Source organism: Miscanthus floridulus, chromosome 2 (assembly GCF_019320115.1).
Source record: "Miscanthus floridulus cultivar M001 chromosome 2, ASM1932011v1, whole genome shotgun sequence".
In the NCBI taxonomy this organism is placed as follows: Eukaryota; Viridiplantae; Streptophyta; class Magnoliopsida; order Poales; family Poaceae; genus Miscanthus; species Miscanthus floridulus.
The window spans coordinates 54,099,479-54,122,142 of record NC_089581.1 but is presented as its reverse complement, the minus strand read 5'-3'; the positions used below and the strand labels follow the sequence as shown (position 1 = coordinate 54,122,142).

General features: G+C 46.9%; 1 non-coding gene and 1 pseudogene across 1 annotated transcript; both read left to right on the top strand.

The window, feature by feature from the left end:
• Nucleotides 1-7,707: 7,707 nt before the first annotated feature.
• LOC136541048 (small nucleolar RNA Z247) lies at nucleotides 7,708-7,840 on the top strand. Its single transcript, XR_010780154.1, has one exon. It is a non-coding gene; the product is annotated as a small nucleolar RNA Z247 (small nucleolar RNA).
• Nucleotides 7,841-17,105: 9,265 nt separating this feature from the next.
• Nucleotides 17,106-22,428, top strand: LOC136524255 (COP1-interactive protein 1-like; annotated as a pseudogene).
• Nucleotides 22,429-22,664: the final 236 nt, after the last annotated feature.

Here is a 22,664-nt window from a genome sequence, read left to right as displayed (position 1 = left end):
TGCCAGCACATGTTCTTTAGCCACTAGGGGCAGGTAAACTAATTCTTGGTTATTTGGATGACTTCCTCAACTAGCAATGCTAAACCATCAGCAGCAGCATCATGTGGTTGATCATTATCATTCCCATTCATAGGATGAAGTGGAATTAAGGGAGGTGCTTTCTTCGAGGTTGGCATAATACCTTGTTGGGCTGTAGGCTATCCTTGACCAAGTTGTTGGGTTGTATTTGGGTTATCCCAGGGAGCCCAAGCAGGATTTCCCAAATCAGCCTGAAATTGTCCAAAAGGGCCATTGGGGCCATTTGAGGGTGGTGGGCCTTGACCAGGCTAGCCAAAACTGAAGAATTCAAAATTATTGGGGTCCACATCATCAAGATCATCTAGAGAGAAGTCTTCATCCTGAGGAACAACACCAAGCATTCTTGTGAGAATGATCTCACACTGAACCGTCCAGCTATCTGATTCTGGTTCTTCTCCTTAAGAGAAATTTAGAAACCAAGGAACAACATCTAAGCATATCACTCTAGCCTTGATCAAGGCTCTTGCCTGATGATTATGATCCTCTTCCCACACTATGAGTTTTCCAAACTAAGAAACTGCCTTGTCAATCAAAGAGTAGGACCACAGATCAAGATTTAGACTAATCATCATCAACCAAACTTCATAGGTGTACACAGTGGTTCTGTTATTCCAAGAACGATCATGTGGAATAAAGGAAATGTGAAAATTACCAACTTGGTGAGGACCACTATTAATCAAAAAGTCCCTAATGCTACATATGACTGAAAGTGACATAAGCATAACCAAAAGGATAGGGTTGGATAGACTGATATGACATCTACATCTGCACATTCAGAAATTGTACTCGAGTCTCACGGATGTCATCAAAGTTCATCTGATCAGGCGATAGAAGATGGATGAAGGCAATGACAAGGTCATTGTTGCGCCTCTACAATCTACCAGTAACCACTCTATGCATGGCAGGGCGACCCAGGACCATCACCCTCTGGCCCCAAGTTGGCATGAATGGAGCTGGATCGACAAAGTGGTACGCCATCGCAGGAGGCTCAGAGTTAACTGTAGCAGCAATTGGGGTTTTCAGAGTCCAAGCCACATGAGTAGAGGAAGGAAGATGACGAATACCAAGAAACTTAGTGGCATACTCACCGAAGGATGAGCAGATAATCGATGATGATGGCGCCGAGGTGGCTGTCGGCACCTGGGACGATGATGTGGGCTCGTCGTCGATGAACTCAGGAGCAGTGAGCTTCCAAGGCTGACGCTAAGGAATGGTGACCGGTGAGGGGATAGATGAGAGGCCAGCCAAAAATTTAATGTATTCAGGGAAAGATGGAAATAATCTCGGGGCCTGCTGTCCATTTAGTCCACTATTTAGAGACTTATTAGCATGATGATCTCTAGAAATCGAAACACCGCTCAAATTATAGGAAGGGCACGGCGATCGAGGCACGAGTCTACAGAAACCAGAAACATGTCCAAGGCGGAGGCATCTCCGGCAGCGCACAATGCCGTTGCATATAGGCCTGAAGTGGGCCGGGGACAAGCATTTAGTGCATAGCTAAATTAAAGGCCCATGGTCTGGAGCAATAAAGATTTGGAGTTGGGACTAGGTCACTAAGAATCTGAAAAGTCTGTCAGCTAATTGCACAACTTGAAAAGCTTTGGGGAAACCTCCAAGAACAGCTTGTAGAAGATGTTCTACCAGGTGAACAGATAAACAAAATTTACAATGACCCACTAAAAGAACAAGGAAGAAAGCCTTAGCTTTGGACGTTGGATCACCATTGATCGTTGAACCAAAACGATGAAGGATCTCGGCCTCAACCACACGGGCAGGCCGAGTGTGAAAGGCAAGGATGGCGGCCATGGACATCAGGAGCTAGAAAGGGGCGCCATGGGGGAGGAACTTCATCTCGCCCGGGAGCAGCGGCGGCGCGGTCCTTTCTCAGGGGATTTTGGGATCCAAGCGGCATCATTTTGAACCATGAACGTTTGGTGCGCTGGCGAATTCTTCGATTCATTTCGTTTCATTTATGCGGTGTAGAGGTGGAGGGCCATAAATTATCTGCCTGCTCAGACATGGCTTCAATGCCTTGCCTATCGACGATGCTACGCGCACACACCAATGGTTTCCGCTCTCAAACGTGCACCTCGGCCTCGGACCTGGTTCAATCCTACAGCTACGCCGCTACGGGTTGCAGTAATAATATGTCTTTTGAGAAAATACAATGTATATAGGAGTATGTGCTAGGTTAGAGGATATACCTACAATATCAGTAATGATTTTATTAGAGAAAGTCCGTTGGAGTATTAGTACTACCTATCTTGAAATTCTGGTTTCCACTTTTTTTACCGATCCAAGCCTCAGTTACAGAATTCCGTACAAAACTCCTACTAAAACTGAATAATGCATTTCCTCAATCTTCGGTGGAAGAAAGAAGAAGGAAGACATAAGAAAGAAGAAGTTTTTCAACTCCGCCTGTAGGGATGTTGGCCGTCGTTTGTTGGGCATTTGTTCCCAGGTCTGTTGCCGAGTGTTTGTCTATGTAGTTATCCATACGAAGCGCCAAACAGGTTTCGTGTTGAGATTTGGATCTATTCACAGCGTGAGTACATTTTAGATGAAAATATGTTTCTAGTTACATGTAGTATATTCTAGAGTGTTTGTAACGTGTTGATGTACCCAGCTATTATTTAATATAATTCTTCTTTCGTCGCAAAAAAAATCACAAAAGTCATATGCCATGAGCTGATTTTCCATTCTATTTAGTGCAACAGTTGCCTGTGCGACAAAAGGCTCCCGCTTGAACTAATTCCTTTCATAATTCCTAGCTTTTTCCGTGACGGCTGTCCTACGTCCTCTCAATTCTCAGGTTCTTTAAAATAACTCATCCAGATGTGCTTGTGCAATAGATTTTCTAAACAACTGTAAATTAGAACTTCTTTATGTACAATTGATGAGCTGCTGATGCAGCTAGAGATATTGTTAGTACTGTTATTATTCCCCGTCCCCTAAAAAAAAGTAACTCTAGAGTAATACTTAGGCATACTTAGGCTTCGATTGGCAGGGCTTCAGTTGTGGCTTCTCATGGCTCCTAGTAAGGAACTCTACCAAATGACCATCTAAAAAAAGGTTATTTGCAATGAGCTTGGAAGAGTTGGAGCTGAAAAGTGTTTTTTTTTTCTGGCTGCTCATATAAACCCAAGACAAATTATTATAGAACTATCAAATGTTTTTCAAAAATGGCTTCAACTCTACTAGAGAAACTGCTCCATACGAGGAGCTAGTGTCGGAGCTCTTTTAGGAAAAATTGCTCCACATGAATTTTAATATGTTTTACGTAAACTTAGTCAAATTTAAGTTAGTTTGGCTTTGGTCAAACATTGAATTTGCAACATTTCTAAGACGGATGTAGTACTTGGTACTTCTTCCATTAAAAAATGAAAAAAATATTTGATGTGTCAAAAACTCTAATACCAATCATAAGAATATAAAATATCTTGCGTTGTAAACAAAATGCCTTGCAGAATGGCCTGACATAACCGCTTAAACAAATCCCTGACAGCCCCATTCTGTCTTTTGTCTGTCCTCGTGCTATTGTACACGAACATTTCCGAATCCATTCTCTGCACCTACCCTGCCAACGGCGGATCGTCAGAATTTGTCAAAGCGAGGATTATTGTCGGTGAACCATCGTTTTCCAAATAACAATCACGAGAATATGAAATGCAGAAAATAATAAGAAATTAAGATCGAGGGAGAGAGAGTACTCCAAGCTCAGCAGCCAGCAGAAAAGGTTGGTAGGACCCACCAGGTGCCGGTTGGAAAAGTGACCGTTGGGCTGGCAGGAACTACTTCCACTGCCTGCCTCTGCATGACTGCTTCTTGCTACACGCCAGCCCCAACGATGAAAGATTCCAAAAATCCACGCCCACCGCTTTGACTTTACTTCTTTTTCGCCTTTCTTTTGTTCTACGTGAAAATATGAGTCATGTGCACCAAAAAAGTCGTATTCTTTTGTTGTTGAGTACTCTACGCCCCCATTATTGTGGTTGGTTTTCTGAAGTAATCTCTTTGTCCCTAAATAAATAGATTCTTAGAGTTATTTTAAGTCAAATTTTTAAAACTTTGATTGACTTTCTAGAATAAAACATTAATATTTATGTTATCAAATTAGTACCATTACATTTTCGGTAAAATATATTTTCAAAAGGTGATCATTTTATGTCATATACGTTGTTACTCATATCTATAAAGTTTTGACACAGATTCTAGGAATTGATTTATTTGGGGACAGAGGAAGTACAACAAATGGGGCAAACAAAGTTGCATAAGGGCTTGCACAACGCACAAAGATTATTTGCAAGTTATTAGAATTTAACACACTGACAACTCATACGATTGGACTGACTGTATGTCTAACTCTTTGCAAATTATTTAATATTTACATATAGACATGATTATTTACAATTGGACTCCATACATCAAGCACGCATCTCCGAAAATAAATCTTCTAGAAAACTTCATGGAAATTTTCTCCAACACCTACCATGCAACCAAGAACAACAAACTCAGAACAACACTACAGACATTCCGGCAAAGGGGTGGATGCATAGTTAATGTTTAGGGGTGCTCCATGTCTCTTCTTCTTGCTTCAACCCCTCTTCTTCATTTCCTCCCCTATTCTCTTTTTTACTTTCCTATCTCTTCACTCCATGGAATCCAGCTGGGTAGGGGGGCTTGTGCACCCATGCTGGATCCGCCCCTACTCCGACGGGCGTGTTGGCAGCTCCTGCCACCACTATGCATGTCCATGACATCATTGTGCATAGTCGAAAAGATTGGTTCTTGCAGCGGGAGCCATGGGCACGGACGACAACGACAGATTTTAGGGTGTCGCGGTCGACAACACCAGCTACAGGACAACCTTGGGCTCCGCTATGGGCACGGTGGTCATGGCCATAGACTGGTACAACTTGCCGCCATTGTTCATCGGGATGACGATGATGGAGCTTGCGGCTTTGTGCGGCCGTTGATGCCTCACGTGTTGGACTCGCTATGAGAGCGGCGGTTGTACTACTCCAAGGAGGGAAACTTTTGAACTTGTCGCGGGCCTTCTCCTTCCGCGCCTGACCATGACTCGACGCACGAAGCATCGGATCAAGCACATCAATGACAACTCACAGCACAATGGGAGGGGCATCATCGATTTGGCCTTGGAGCACGGCCTCGCCCTATTCCTAGCCAGGTCTTTTTGCAAGATGTGCGACACAGAGACGGTTCTAAACGGTGTGTTGTGTGTGCTCTAAACTATAACCACAAAGTAGAACAGTACATTACTACATTAGTCTTTTTCATCCTTGGGAAAGCGAATATAATAATAGTAGTAGTAGATCTTTATTGGGGTGTGCAACATCCCAACAACAGCAATGCTATGGACCAAAAGATCGAACAATAAAGGCGATGGGGGCACTAATCATTTATATCGTGAAAAAGCAGCTTATTTGCTGAGTGGTGATATAGCACTCACCGGATAAAAAGCTGATTTCATATTTTGGCAGGAACTGAAATTCATGTATGGAGGACAATTACGCCGCACCGCATGCGCAGGAGCTGAAAGACTCCTTGCCGCTTGCGGATTAGGAGTAGATGGTGGGCAGTTATCAGCAGGGCCGAGGGCTGGTTTGGTCTCCGATGTGCCGAGATGCCTTGATTCTTCGTCAAGTAACCCCAACTCCCCTCGCTAACAGACCGAAGGCGATGCCGCAACGCACCAAAAAGCGCAAAGCCGACGGAGGCAAGTGCTCGTCGCCGTTGGTCGATCACATGGCAAAAGAGACTACACCTACACTACAAATGAACGTGCTGCTCTCACGCAACCCCGTGTCCATGCAGTTGACACAGTTTGACGTAGCACTACTCTACGTAGAGTACATATATACGAGCACTCTTGCAAGTAGTACAACCCAAAAAGCGTGAGACCTTCCTGTCACTCTGACACAGGAAAGCCCGTGGCCAGCCATAAGCGGCTTATGATAAGCTCAAAACCACACTCGAGCACGATGGGTACGTAACGTGGCTACATGGCGAGCATGTTGGTTGGACAAGAAAAGCAGAAGGCAGATACATTAACCGACAGAAACCACTGTCGGTAGAGGCACCAATGCGGCACTGCACCAGTGCACGGATGTTGCACGGCTTGAGCTACATCCTTCATCACCTTTTTTAAAAACACTGCTTTGATCACCTAAAACTTTCCCCTTAATCGGCAATTATTCAGTAGGGCCATCTATCCCCATCGGGGCAGCCCTACTCTCCTCCGGAGTCGGGACCAGCCAGCCAGCCACCGGACGATGCCTGCCAGTCTGCCACTGCGCGCTAGCTCCACTCCACAGTACCGTACGCTGCTGCTGCCGCGGCAGCGCGGCTCCCGGGCGTCCCATTTGCTCGTGACGCGGGCCACGGCGGCAGCCGGCAGCCGGCAGCGGCGGGCGCGTACGTGACGCCACGGCGGTGGGGTTATTATTGACCGGACCCGCCGTCTCTTGGACCAGCTCGTTGCATGCCGTCGCGTCTCCGTCGCCGCTGCCGTACCCCGTGCGCCGTACTGGAACAGTCTGTTTGCCCGCGCCGCGATTAAAAATCGCCATAACAACTGACCTCTAAAAGTAAAACCGGGGTACCTGTATTGTACCGTACCCCCCTTGACTCCATTAACTATTCGCAGAAAGAGTGGACAATGCCACAGTGAAGTCCTCCGACCTCCATCAAAGGGCCGACCTCACACTGGTCATCATTCAGATGAAACTCACCATACTGTTAGAACTAGAGTTATATTCCATAGTGTGAAACGTGTTGTATAATGTAAGCGTGGTGCACACGGTCTCGGAGATATTCTAGGACATGCGCTTCCATGTTTAGAGTTACCTTAATTATGTTGTACTCCGGTTAGATCTCCAATCTTGGATTATAGCGCAAGGCAATCTCCTGCGCTCCTGTACTCTTATATATACATAACATGTAACCGTGGTGAGTCAAGATAGGCAGCCACGTTTCTTCCAACTTCACATGGTAATCAGAGCCTCTCTTCCAATAGTACATCCAAAGTCGCCGACTTGAAGATCGTCGACTCAAGATCGCCACGAGCCCTGTATCGATCAGGGACGCGCAAGATCTGAGCCCTGTTTCGATCAGGGACCGACGCCGACGACCATGGCCTCCTCAAGCACGACGCCATCGCCCTTCGGCAAAGTCTTCGAGAAGCTCAAGCGAGACAACTATCTCCTCTGGAGGGCGCAGTTCCTTCCGGCTGTTAGAGGAGCAGAGCTTATGGGGTTCCTAGATGGAACCACCCCAAAACCACCCAAGAATCTGGAAGCTGATCAAGACGATGGTAAGAAGGTGATGATCCATAATCCGGAGTATAGCTCCTGGATGAAGAACGATCAGCAGGTTCTGAGCTATCTGCTGAATTCTCTCTCCCCCGAAGCACTTGCGCCGGTGGCTTCAGCAACCACGGCGGCAGAAGCGTGGGGAGTTCTGGAGAAGATGTTTGCTGCACAATCAAAGGCACGGGTTGCAAATCTTCGTGTCCTCCTGTCTACTACAAAGAAGGGTAACATGTCATCTGCTGCTTATTTTACCAAGATGTGTTCATACAAAGATGAACTTGCCGCTGTTGGGAAAGTTGTGGATGATGATGAGATGATTCACTTTGTCCTTAATGGACTTGATTTTGACTACAACCCTTTTGTCACTTCCATGCTTGGTCGTGACCTTTCCTTGAGTGAGTTATATTCGCAGCTACTCATCTTTGATCAGCGTATGGAGATGTTCCAAGAGAACGGGCAGTTCCAATCTTCGGCCAACATGGTAGGACGTGGTCGAGGTTCTGGAAGAAATTCTGGAGGACGCGGCCGTGACAACAACCGTGGTCGTGGGCGCTCAAATCCAGGCCGTGGAGGCGGTCGTGGTGCTCCAAATTCAGGAAGAGGCAATGCACCTAAACAAGGTCAAAGTAATGATGATCCAATCTGTCAGATATGCAAGAAAGGGGGTCACTTGGCTAACCGCTGCTGGTATCGATATGAAGAAGATAGCAACTATCAGAAGACAGTTGGTGCAGCAAATACTGCATACGGCTATGACACAAACTGGTATGTGGATAGTGGAGCCTCAGAACATGTTACCGGGGCGCTTGAAAAGATGACAATGCATGATCAGTATCAAGGCCAAGATAAGATCCACACCGCCAGCGGCGCAGGTATGAAAATTAGTAACATTGGCCATGCAATTTTACATACCCCTGATAAAGATCTCCACTTAAATAAAGTGCTTCATGTTCCTTCCATAAAGAAAGATCTCCTTTCTGTCCATAAGCTCACTCGAGATAATGATATCTTTGTTGAATTTCATCCTAACTTCTTTCTTATCAAGGATCGGGAAACAAAGAGAATCCTGCAGCAAGGTAGATCCTATGGCGGCCTTTATCCTATCTCGGTAGAAGCACCCATTAAGCAAGCTTTTGGAGTCAGTAGACCATCTACAAATAAATGGCATAATCGGCTTGGTCATCCGGCGTTTCCTATAGTTGAGAAGGTCATTAGTTCAAATAATCTCCCTTGTGTTAGTACTAAACATCTTGAGTCAGTGTGTAACTCGTGTCAGATGGCTAAAAGTCATCAATTACCCTACTCTGTATCTACTAGTGTTTCTACCCATCCTTTGGAGTTAATTGCATCAGATGTTTGGGGGCCTGCTCCTATATCCATGGGTCAATATACATATTATGTGAGCTTCATTGACGATTTTAGTAAATTTACATGGATCTACCTTATCAAGAAAAAATCTGATGTGTTGCAAGTTTTCCAAGAATTTCAACAAATGGTTGAGAGGAAATTTGAGAGGAAGATTAAAACCGTTCAATCAGATTGGGGAGGTGAATATGAGAAGCTTCATTCCTTTTTCCGCCGCATTGGCATTATCCACCATGTTTCTTGTCCTCATGCCCATCAACAGAATGGAATAGCAGAAAGAAAACACCGTCATATTGTGGAGGTCGGTCTAGCTCTTTTAGCCAATGCCGGCATGCCCCTAAAATATTGGGGTCATGCCTTCTTAACCGCAGCCCATCTTATTAATATGCTTCCAAGTAAAATTCTCAATTTTGATACACCACATGAGCGTCTACTGCATGAGAAACCAGATTATTCCTTCCTCCGTGTTTTTGGCTGCGCGTGTTGGCCTAACCTAAGACCATACAATGCTCATAAGTTAGCATTTCGTTCCATCCAGTGTGTTTTTCTTGGCTATAGCACACTGCACAAGGGTTACAAATGTTTGGATCTTGATTCAGGCCGTATCTATATCTCTCGTGATGTCATTTTTGACGAAGATGTTTTTCCCTTTTCCAAGCTTCACCCAAATGCTGGACCCCGTCTTCGTCAAGAAATAAATCTCCTGCCTAGTCACCTTTTAAATTCAGGGGGTGTAGATTGCATTGCTAATGATACTAATATATCTGTTGAAGACTCAGCTTGTGTGCAGGATCTAGGGATGGAAAATTATCCAGAAGACGTCGCCCCTGATGTTTTTCAAATGCAGCACACGGATCCGTTGGGTGCCAATGATCTGAGCTCCGATCCCAGAGCAGATTCTCCTGCCCTGCAGCCGGTTCCTAACCAGGTTTCCAGTGCGCCCATCGAGGCAGATTCGCCTGCGTCTGATGGCCCTTCGACGCATGGGGGGCTCCCCTCTGGGCCTGCACCGGCACCTGCGTCGCAAATCGCGATGGCGGCACCTGATAACGGCGGATTTTCGAACGCACAAGGATCTGGTGCATCTTCACAATCCTCTCCAGCGGTAACAACTGAAGCACCTCCTGCTCATCATCGTACACGCTCAACATCCGGCATTGTAAAACCTAAGATTTTCACGGATGGTACGGTTCGATGGCTGAACTATTGTGCAACGGGAGAACCTACTCGTTTTCATGAGGCTTTAAATGATCCCAAGTGGAAACAAGCCATGACCGAAGAATACTCAGCCTTGATAAAAAATAAGACATGGCATCTCGTTGAAGCAGAGAAGGGCAGTAATCTTATTGACTGCAAATGGGTTTATAAAATCAAAAGGAAAGCTGATGGTTCGATTGATAGATACAAAGCTCGTTTGGTGGCAAAAGGATTCAAACAACGATATGGAATTGATTATGAGGATACGTTTAGTCCTGTGGTCAAGATTGCTACAGTGCGGTTGGTTCTGTCAATTGCTGTATCCAGAAATTGGTGTTTAAAACAATTGGATGTACAGAACGCGTTTTTGCATGGTGTTCTGGAAGAGGAAGTATATATGCGACAACCGCCTGGTTTTGAAGACCCAAGTAAACCTCAGCTGGTATGTCGACTTGACAAGGCAATATATGGCCTAAAACAAGCTCCAAGAGCATGGTATGCAAGACTTAGCTCCAAACTTGTGAAGCTTGGATTCAAGGCTTCCAAATCTGATACATCTCTATTTATATATAATAAATCTGGAATTACAATTTACATGCTTGTTTATGTTGATGATATCATTGTGACAAGCTCATCAAGTGATGCTGTTAAGGCTCTGCTTAGTGATTTGAGAGAAGACTTTGCCTTGAAAGATCTTGGTGATTTGCACTATTTTCTGGGAATTGAAGTGGCTAGAGATAACCGTGGACTACAATTGTCACAGGAGAAGTATGCTAATGAGATCCTAACACGGGTAGGCATGAAGAAGTGTAAAGGCGTGCCTACTCCTCTTGCTGTGACTGAACGTTTATCAAGTCAGGATGGGACGCCTCTCAGTGCAGAAGACAGTACAAGATACAGGAGCATTGTTGGTGCGCTCCAATATCTTACTATTACTCGACCAGATTTGGCTTTCTCAGTAAATAAGGTGTGTCGGTTTTTACATAGTCCAACAAGCACTCATTTTACAGCTGTTAAGCGAATACTTCGGTATGTTCAATACACCTCAGACACAAGCTTGTTTATTGCACGGTCAAGTTCTTTTCGTTTGAGTGCTTTTTCCGATGCGGATTGGGCTGGTAGTGTTGATGATAGGAGGTCAACTGGAGGATTTGCTATATTCATAGGACCAAATCTTATATCTTGGAGTGCAAGGAAACAAGCTACTGTCTCAAGGTCCAGTACAGAGGCAGAGTATAAATCATTGGCTAATGCAACCGCCGAATTGATCTGGCTCGAGTCACTTTTGGGAGAACTTGGTGTCAAGTTATCTCAGGCACCAATTCTATGGTGTGATAACTTAGGTGCAACATATTTATCTGCCAATCCGGTGTTCCATGCAAGGACAAAACATATTGAGATAGATTTTCATTTTGTCCGAGAAAGAGTGTTTAAGAAACAGCTACAGGTTCGGTTTATATCTACCAAAGATCAGTTAGCTGATGGCTTCACCAAGGCACTCTCTGTTGGCAAGTATGAGCTGTTTAAGAGCAATCTCAATCTTCGTCGCAAGAGAAGCTTGGATTGAGGGAGGATGTTAGAACTAGAGTTATATTCCATAGTGTGAAACGTGTTGTATAATGTAAGCGTGGTGCACACGGTCTCGGAGATATTCTAGGACATGCGCTTCCATGTTTAGAGTTACCTTAATTATGTTGTACTCCGGTTAGATCTCCAATCTTGGATTATAGCGCAAGGCAATCTCCTGCGCTCCTGTACTCTTATATATACATAACATCTAACCGTGGTGAGTCAAGATAGGCAGCCACGTTTCTTCCAACTTCACACATACAACGAAGTTTTCAGAGAGGTACGTTTTATCAGCTCCTGTGGCATCGTACGTCTAGACTCGGACAATACTGTCACGTATAGACTTTCTCAAACAACTAATTTTTTTTGAAACAATGGCAGGAGCTCTGCCTTTCAATTAAGACGAATGAAGTTTATATACAAGCAAAAGGTAACCAAGCGTGGCGCCAAACACCACGAAAGGTTACCCACCCACGCAACGCGACAGAGTACACACTACCATGAGTCATCGTTGCCGAACATAGTTGCAAAGCAGCTAGCAGCTCCGACTTCCCATGGCAAAACACCGACAACCCATCATAAGATGTCAGTCTATCGGGCCCGAAGCAGTAGGCTGCAGCAGGTCATCGTTGCCGAGCTCAACGGCCCCGCGAAGAGCAGCTCCGACTTCCTGCCATGATCCCACGCCCCGCCCGCGGCGATTGCCGAGCCTCTAAAGCTGAAAACCCAGCCGTCGGAGAAGGAGAGTTCGACACGCGTCATCGTTGCCGAGCTACATCCCCTGATGCAGCAGCTCCGACTTCGCGATGCAGAACTCGCCGTCTCGCATCAACCGAGCGCCGAGAGGCGGAGGACATCCGCCGAAGGAGACATCATGGCCGAGATGAATTTCCACAGCGACGCCTTTAGGAAGGGTACGACGCCGAATGCGTCACCGTCGCTTGTCCAGGAAAGGACCGGGTTTTCACCCGAGGAAGACATGGCTGGGGGCACAAGAACACGACGCCCCCAACAAGGAAAACGGCGCCCACAGACGTCGCCGTCGCCAAGGCTTTCGCCCGAGGTGCCCCTAGCACATACGTTGAGCCAAGATGTTGGACCGTAGCCCGTCGCCACCGTCGTCGTCACTGCCATCCCGCAGAAGCTTCTCCAGAGGGACATCGACGCGCCGGCTGCACACAGCAGCCGCACAGCTGCGTCGGCCGCCACCCCCTCCGATCGGACAACATGCAGAACTGGACTTACCCTGCCGCGCGCGACACCCTGCCGCACGCTGAAGCCGTCGCCGGCACAAGCACCCGCCGTCGACACTACCGACCTCCGCCAGTCACCGTGAGAGGCAGGTTTGCCCCGCTGGACCTCCGCCCGCCTCGCCGCCATGGCGCCGCAGACACGAAAACGAGGAGGCCGTCGCCGTCCATGCCACCACGGCGCCAACGCCGCACACCAGCGCAGGGCGTCGACTCCACACGGCCACCGCGCCACAGCCGTGGCACTTCGGTGCAGCTCGGGCGGCCGCCCGACCACGGCCGCGCCCGCTGTCGTCGCAAGCCAGCACCGAGCACCCCGCAGCCATGGCCGCCGCCGTCGGGCGCCTCGCGGTCGCTGCACGCAGACGCCGGGCGCCCCGGGTGAGGCGGCAGCGGATCTGCCCACTGGCAGCCCGGAGCGAGCCCGGAGTGAGCCACCGCCGTAGTCGCGTCGGACCGGCCTCGAAACTGCCCGGACAAGCGAGCATGCCCCTTCCCCGAATTGATCTGCCTCCAGACACGAACGGATACAGGTACAGCCGGGGGGCATGCAATCCGAGGTTGGAGGAGACGATCGATCATGGCACGGCTAGCGGCTGGGACCAACCAATGGATCTGCTGCATGCCGGCATGCAATTAGTTAGCGCGCGCAACGTCACTGCAGACCAACCGAGCAGCAGGCAGCTGGTTACGTACGACTGTACGAGTCGGCTGGGACTGAGGAATCAAAGGACGGCGTCGGAGGCGTTGCAGTGCCGCGCCAGTGCAGTGGCCGGCCGGTCACCGGCCGCCGGAGAAAGACCAGGGGACAAGGCTGCTATTCGGCTGGCTGGATGCTGATTTGTCGTCGGAGGAAAAACACTGTTATTTTACTGATAAGTGAGCTACGACTCTATGAGTACGACGGACGCTTGAACAGAGCTACTGAACCAACCCTACTGTCCTAATGCGGAGGGGCCACATGCGAGTGAGTGAATGAGTGATGCGATGCAAGCTCCCTTTTTGTGAAAATTAGGGAAAGAAATCTCGTACGGGCAACAGCAGGATTCCGTGTTCATTGGGTTGACGGACCTGCTCCGCTCTGCTCGATCTTTCTTTCCTCTTCTGCGATTGGCCTGATCAGCTCACCGACGCGTGTGAGCTGTACGAGTGCTCGACGTCGACGAGACGACGATGACCAAACGCATTCGTTGCAAGGAAAACTGGCGCCCACAAGTCAGATTACGAATTTACGACAGACGAAGAAAAAGAGAGCGGATGATTGAGAGAAAAGATACGCGGGTTTTCCGGAGGTGCAAAAGGTCAGACGATATCAAAGGAACAGTGCAAAAACATAACGTAGAGGAATGGTCATTTTTTTCCCCTTTGGATTGGAGGAAATAAAGGAGGAGGAGCTGATGGTTGGAGAGGAGTGCGCAAGAAAGCATATCTACCACGATTCTCCACGACTAAATAAATTGGATGAGAGCAAAATAATATTCTCACGGCAAGTACTCCGATCCATATAATAATAGGCTAGTACTGTTTTGCAACGAATGCTATAATAATAACATGGGTCACAAGTTTTTATTAAGACAAATATCCTTGCTAGCCTTTAGAAAAAAGAATATCCTTGGTAGCTATAAGCCTATAACAAAAGTCAATCAAGGGATATAAAACATTGAGCGGTGGAAATGAATGTCATCTCTGGCGTCAATGCCTTTTGTTTATCTTCGTATCTTTTGAGTGAACTTCAGGGTTAAGAGGTTGTGCCTGCTTATGTTCTGCACTCTTTATTTTTTTAGCGACCGTGTATTAGCACGTGTTTCGTCGAGAGAATGACTTGTGCTCTGAATTTGATGTAAGCCACGCATTGCTTCGGAACTGGAGATATAAAACCTTTTTTTTTCTCTTGAAGCAATACTCTATGTTTCTAGGAAATTCCTTCAAGTATTCTAAAAGAAAAACTGTGGACGCAAATCGCAGCCTATTAAGCGGTTTCCATAAAATATTTTGCTGCCTCGTCATCAATCCACGAGAAACGAGAAAATCAGGAGTATGTACTAGCTAGGCAGTTTGATGGGTGTAGCTACTACCACCAGTCTGTTCGGTTGGCTGGTTTGTATCGTTGCTGGTTCGTGAAGAAGTACTGCTGACTAGTTTGTGTGAGAGAAAAATACTGTTTCGACTAAAAATTTACAATCGTTTACGACAAAGCCACAGACAAACAACAGGCTGATGCATGTCCACGCTCCACACCGCCCCCTGTTTTGGAACTTGGAGGGAGGAGTATATGCGTAGCACTGGGATACGCCTGTCGGGACGTCCTGCTGGATGTACGGTGCCGCCTGTCCACGGAGATCAGGCACATCATGTGGGCGTATGGAACGGTTGCCAGGACCAGGATCCAGGATCCGACGTCCCACCACGGGCATTGCCAAGTTGTAAACGCATATGACTGTATTTGTGTTTTTTACTGTTTCCTTGCCTCCAGGTGAGCAAGAATGCAGGACGGACTAGGTTGTGTTAGAGTACAGCTAATAATGATACAATTAACTACTGGCTGTATGTAAATTACAGCTCATTTGTTAGCATATCTATTTAGCAGTTGGCTACTACTAGGACATATTTCATTATTAATACATAAGTTTTTTTAGAGCCCATTCACATTAAACTTAAGTCTGTTTCTCTTCTCTTCTTTCCACCTTAGTGTAAAGCCTGTTTATAGCTCTTTATTATTATTCTCTCTCTTAGAGCTCCTAAAGGGTGATGTCCTGTTGACTGCTGAGATCCTTTTACCATGACCTCACAATGTGGTTCTATGACAAATCTTCAGCTCGGTCAAACATATTGTACATCCTTAACGAATAACATATTGTATATCCTTAACAAATAAAGACGTATTGGATATTGTCATAAAATATTTTAGCTTGAATTCATAAGCATATAAATGTATAATTGCTTCAGTTTGACTTCCGGTATGCATACAAATTTCTATTGGGGTGCTCTCTTTGTTGCTGCATATGAAATCATGTGAAGAATTTACACCTCTTTAGGACAGGAGTTCCACATGAATCATACAGAAATTTTACAAAAATCAGTTTTGAAAAAGGTAGAAATTGGATTTTTTTTCGTATTCCATACAATGCCTTCAACTACTAATAACTCCTTGACATCATCAATCTAGGATTTTGTCGACCGGAGACCGGCCACATATGTCACTACGTCATACTTAGTATAGTAGACAACTCAGTCCACAACATAGATTAAATCAGCTTAATATATACTCTCCATGAACTTTACAAATTTTTCTCTGCCTCTCGCTATTTTGAGGAAATACACGTTACTCAACCACTCGCCACGTTTTTCCTTCAACCAAATGTTGAACATTAAGTGGAGCTTCCCTCTGTCTCTCTCTCACTAGCTAGCCGCTAGAAAACCTCCGCATACAACCAAAATCCAAATGGGCCATTGTCCAACGGTTGAACATCAGTAACTTTGGTCTGAAGTAAGTTCCTCACATCACGTGTCATGGTCCACTCCAGCCTCCATCCCATCTCCATGGATCCAAATCCAAGTACTGTATCCAACGTGCAGTGACGCAGAACTCAAAAAAATAATAAAATAAACAGGAATATCCAGCATCCAGCGGAGAGGAGCAACTGCCATCCCCAGGCCCACATGCAGCCCGGTCGCTGCAGTTGTGAGGCTCAAGCAATGGCACGGCACAGCAGCTACTACACGCTCCGGCAGGCAGCAAGCATACTCCATCCATCCATCACCCTGTTATCTGGATCATATCAGCGCATGCTTATCAGTAATAATATAATGTTTTTTTCTCATAACAAAACAACATCAGTTGGTTAGGCTCCGTTCGCTTCGATGAAAATATAAGTCGAAACACGATTCCGGCTGATTTATTGTGAGAGAAAAATACTATTCCAACTTAAAAAACAAGCTAAAAAGTACGGATTATAAACAAATAGGGCCTGTAAACCCTAAAAACGATCAAGCGAACAGGTGCATAGCAATAGCAACACTACAGCAGAGTCTGTTCACTTAAAATTATCAACTAACTTATCAACTAGAATCTATGATATTTTTTTTTCGTAATAAATACCCAACTTATCTGACCGGCTTTAATGCCAGCTGAACATCCTACCGTCACTTCTCCACCCGACTTCAATCGCCCTCCTCCCCAGCTGTACGCCTGTACTACTACCCAAGAAATCAATTCGATTTCTCTTCTCCCCAAACAATTGACCTCCGTTTTATAGCCTCTCATCACAACCTTCTCTCAACTACATTTCCTCTCTCTCTAGTCCCCCTAAACCCCCAAATCAGAGAGAGAAAGAGCGTGAGGGAGGAAAAGCAGAGCTGTAGGGAGAGAAAGTTCTGTTGAGTTGAGCTCTGTTCTGTTCTCCCCCCTTCTCTCTCTCTCACTAGATCTATGCTTGCTCTGCCACCATGTGGCGGCGGCGGTGGTCTTCCCGCTCCAACTAACCACCACCAGCACCTCACACCACCGCATCGCACCGCGACGCCAACCCTGGTGGCGTCACGCGGCCCGGTGGCTTCTTCCGCGCGCGGCATTGCAATGCCGCCACCGGTGGACGCTCCCGTGAAGGAGTAGCTAGCTGGCCCAGCGGCAGCGGCAGCGGGCGAGGGGAAGGGGGGCGGAAGTCGTTCTTGCAGAGTCGTCTGTTCCGGGAGCGAGCGCGACCTAGCGCGGCGCCGCCGACATGTTCAAGTCGCGGTGGCGCGGCGGCGGCGGCAAGGCCAAGGCCGTGTTCAAGCTGCAGTTCCACGCCACGCAGGCACGGCTCAGTCGCCCTGAAGCAGAGCTTCGGATTTTAATTTTGTTGTTGATTGACGCGTGACGGGAGGGTGGGTGGTTCTTGCCGCAGGTGCCCGAGCTGGGATGGGAGGCAATGATGGTGGTGGTGACCCCGCAGGACGCCGGCCGACCGACGGCGCGGTCGGAGCCCGCGGAGGTCACCGACGGCGCGTGCCGGTGGGCGGCCCCTATCATGGAGGCCACCAAGGTCGCCGCCGGCAAGGACAAGATCTACCAGTTCCTCGTCTATGAGACCGTAAGCCACCAGCCGCCGCCGCCCGCCGCTTAACTAATTCGTGATTAACCGACGGTGGTGATTCCGGTATCGATCTTGACTCGGGCAATGCTGTCGGTGCAGGGGTCGAGCAAGGCGGCGCTGCTGGGGGAGGCCACGGTGAACCTGGCGGAGTACGCCGACGCGTTGAAGCCGTCGGCGGTGACGCTCCCGCTCAAGGGCAGCCCCGGCGCGCTGCTGCACGTGAGCCTCACCATCTCTGCTCTCTCTTCCCCTCCCCTCCCTCGCATCCCTTAAAGGGTCGTGCCGTTTTCTTGTGACCTGCGACGGCGACGTGCTCGCGGTTTATCTGATTTTGATGTTTCGCTGGTGCTTCGCTTCCTGTGACAGGTGACCATCCAGCGGGTGGTGGGTGGCGCTGGTGGGTGTGGAGACGACGCGAGGTGCGTTGGGTGGTGGATTAATCTGCGCACACATCTCTGCCTCATTGTTGTTTGTTTGAGCTTTAAGGATCGTCTCGCCCCCAGCCAGATTTAGCCATTGCCGCCGCTGCGTTGTTATTGAGCCTTTGGGATTGAGCCATCTCAACCAGATTTATAGTCATTGCTACTGAATTGTGGTTTGGGTCTTAAGCATTCGCTTGGTTGGGGCATTGCTTGGTTACTGATTGTTGTCCTCCCGGTGACAACAGCGAGAACGGCGACGCCTCGCCGGTGGCAAAGACGCCACAGAGGAGAACCACACTGCAGAGCCAGCTGAGCCGGTTTGAGGACGAGGACGGCGAGAAGGCTAGAGCGGCCACGGATGCAATGAGTCCTGTGCAAGTAAGTGGGTCTTTGGGGAATTCTTTAGAGCTTTTCCTCGTTTGGATTCATCATCATTGGTTTTCTTTGTTTCATCTTGTGATTGCTAAGAAAGAGGGCTTTTGGCATACAAAGAGCATTGCAAAATAAAAAAGGGCCAAAGGGAGCCTAAGTTATATCTGAATGATAATAAGCTGTATGTCACTTTTTGTTTGAGATCTGATTTTCTCATGCCTGTAGACTGTAGATGGGAACATTTTAGAACTGAACAATGCATGCTAGATGTGATTTGATTTTCTTGTGTTCTCCTGATGGTTGATATCTCTCCTTGTACAGGATGGATTGTTGTTAAGAAAACCTCCAGGCATGAGGTTTCCATCAAGAAGAAATGTGCCTATATCTGTTGACCCTGTCCCTGTGGGCCATCTCCACAATGGCAGCAGTTTCGATAGCCATCTCGGTGTCTGGTTCAGATGGAAGTTCTGGGAGATATACCCCCAAGATTAGCGCAAGCATGCACAACTCATTTCTTCAGGATAGTAGCAATGCTCTCTCACCATTTGCCAACAATGGCACCGTGAGGAACCCATTGACCAGTTCAGGTGACTGGTCAGGAAGCTCAGCTCCTGATGCTAGTACGGATGGGTCAACGAGCAATTCTGGCGAGGCAGGGTTAAGAGGGGAAGATGATGATGTGGAGAAGCTAAGAAGTGAGATAGCCACTTTAACCAGGAAATTGGATGTCTCGGATATGGAGTTGCAGACTCTCCGAAAGCAAATTGTGAAGGAGAGTCTGCGTGGGCAAGATCTCTCCAAGGAGATGAGTAGCCTGAGGGAGGAGAGGGATGCACTCAGAAGAGAATGTGAAGGACTCAGAGGGGCAAAGAAGACGATCCATGATTCAAATGGCTCAGGGAAACGGCTCTCAGATGGGGATGACCCATGGTCACAGATTGAAGAACTGAAGCAAGATCTGAGTCACGAGAAGAATCTAAATGCAGATCTTCGTCTACAACTGCAAAAGATGCAGGAATCCAACTCTGAGCTGCTTCTGGCTGTGAAAGATCTTGATGAGATGTTGGAGCAAAAGAACAGAGAGATTTCCATTTTGCAAGAGGATACACGGGATGATCCACAGGAGGCAGAATATGAGCATGCACTGTCAAATGTGCACAATTCTGGACACAAAATAGCCTTATCTGAGACGAGTTCATACCAAGAGAAGGAAGATGAGCTTATGCTGGATGCACTAGCAAAGAAGCGTGATGACATCTCTACCTCTGAGCTTGAAAAGAAAATCCTTGAGTTGAGCAATGAAATTGAGTTGTACAAGAAAGATCGTGAGGATATCGAGATGCAAATGGAGCAACTTGCACTTGATTATGAGATTCTAAAGCAAGAGAACCATGACATATCTACAAGGCTGGAGCAAACACAACTGAGGGAGCAGCTAAGGATGCAATATGAGTGTTCAGCTCATTTGGCTATTATAAGTGATCTTGAGGCCAATGTTGAGAGCTTGGATAATGAACTCCAGACACAGGCTAAAAAGTTTGAGGCTGACATAGCAGAAATAATGAGTGCAAAGGTGGAACAAGAGCAACGGGCCATTAAGGCTGAGGATTCTTTGAGGAAGATAAGATGGAATAATGCAACTACTGCAGAACGACTTCAGGAGGAATTCAAGGTGTTGTCTTCACAAGTATCTTCTGCTTTCAGTGCAAATGAACAACACCTTGTGCAAGCAAGAAAAGAGATTGCGGAGCTGCAGCTGCAGAAGAGCCAGTTAGAAGAGTTACTGCAGAAGGCCCAAGGTGATCTTGGATCAGTTCAGGATCAGCACCGGGTGAAGGTCCAACAGTTAATAACCCTAGTGGATTTCAAGTCAAAGGAGATAGACAGGCTACTGATGGAGCTAAAAAGCAAGAGTGAGGAGTTCCATAACCAAAAAAGATGCGATGAAGCAAGGCTGAATGCTCTGTCAGAAGAAATCGACCTACTCAATGCCAAGATCGACAAGCTATCCAGTGAGAGAAACGACCTCTTTGAAAAGAATGAGCAGAAAGATAAGGAATTCGCTGGAATTAGTGAAAAGGACATGCAATTGCAAGACAAAAGTGCTGAGATTACTTCACTAAATAAAGAGCTTGTATCTCTCAAGGACCAAGTGAAGATGCATTTGGACGAACTACACAATTTAAAACGTTTGAAGAACGAGAAGGAGGAGACAATTGGAAAGCTGCAAATAGATATTGGGTCACTAAAACTCCAGTGTGACAACTTGAAAACTTTGCTGTCCAAGAAGGAGTCTGAGAAAGACAACCTTGCTTCTCAGGTGCTGAAGCTGAGAAGATCCCTTGAAACCCGGGAAGGGACAAAGGCAAATGGTCAAAATTCAGATGTGAAGGTAAATTCTGCAAAGCAAATATGTTTCCAGTTCAGTGCAGACAGTTCTCCTTTTAATTGGTTTGTGTACTGAGATACTTTTCTATTCTTCTCTTTTGGCATATCTATAACCTAAAAGTCTTGTGATAATGTAGATGTTAATAACTGCAATGCTGAAAAACATTATTTGCTCAAAATCCATCTAAAAATGGAAACATAAACTCTTGCAACTTTTGCTTCCGGACTGGCATCTGAACCAGTAGCTGTAACTTCCTTTTTTGTATCCATATAAGTCAGTAGAATGAGCAATTGGTCATACAAGGCATCAACAAAAGTATGAGCACGTCTGTGAAAAAAATGTCATGATTTCTGTCTCTTTGCACATGGGAAGACAAAATTTTCTTTAGTTCTATCCACCTGTTCCCATATCATCATAGCTCATGGAATAGCTTTATTGCATACAGGGCCCCACTGATGAGAACATGATATATTGCTTTACATCATTGAGCGACCTTTACATAGAACTGCTTACTAGATTGTAATAATACACTTTGGTGCACAGAAAGTTACCCAAAGTGCTGTTTTTGCAGGACAATCAGCATACTAATAATAAGCGCATCAAACACAATACCGGCTCCACTGGGAGCACTACTGCACTGCCAGGCACCAACAGACAGGGTGAAGACGGTGACTGCAACGTGCATGACATGAGGTACATCAATCATTTAAACTCAGCTGACACATACTCCGTACACCCTTTTTAAGTTCAGAAACACATGAACCACGACTGTCTGACTGACATTTCTTGCTGCTGGCAACGACTCATCTATGTCAGGAACTGGGCCGATCAGTCAGCAAAGGAGCTGGCCTCACTGAAGGAGAGGAACAAGGCGATGGAGGAGGAGCTGAAGGAGCTGCACGAACGGTACTCGGAGATTAGCCTGAAGTTCGCTGAGGTGGAAGGCGAGCGGCAGCAGCTCGTGATGACCGTTCGGTCGCTGAAGAACTCCTTGCGGTGACTGATATGATGCTGCTCGACTCACATTGTTGTAGCTAAAAAAGATTTAGACGATACCCCGTGGGCGTTGTACAGGTGGGTGTTAGACTGGATGAGTTTTTTCTGAAGAAGAGAGGCTCCAGACCAGAGGCTCGCGGAGGCCAGGCCAGGCCAGGCAGGCACCCCCGGGTATGTAGCAGGGGTGCCTGCGGTGTGGTTGGTCCGTCAGAGTCACAGTACACAGCATATAATATTCTTTCGTTTTCTTCGTTCACCATTGGCGTGTGTGCAGTAATAATATACTAAGTTGTAATAGTTGTCTTACCCTCTCTAGCGTGTGTTGTGCTGTATAATTTCCATGGTGTCATTGTTTGTGAAGAAAGGAAAATGAGAAGAAAAGAGTGGTGTGTCAGTTTGATCTCAGAAATGCTTGCATTGTGTTCCAAGTTCCTGACTGTTCGATCAGTGTGGATTTGGGGCTTTCAACCTCCATGCGAGAGTTGGACTCCGACTCCGAGGCTTCCGAGTGAGATGGAGTGCTTGTTTTCACTGATAGAATAGAATGCACGGTGCCGGCATAGTGGAAGCACAGCAATGAAATGTTTTTCTGTAGACGAATTTCCATGTGATGCTTC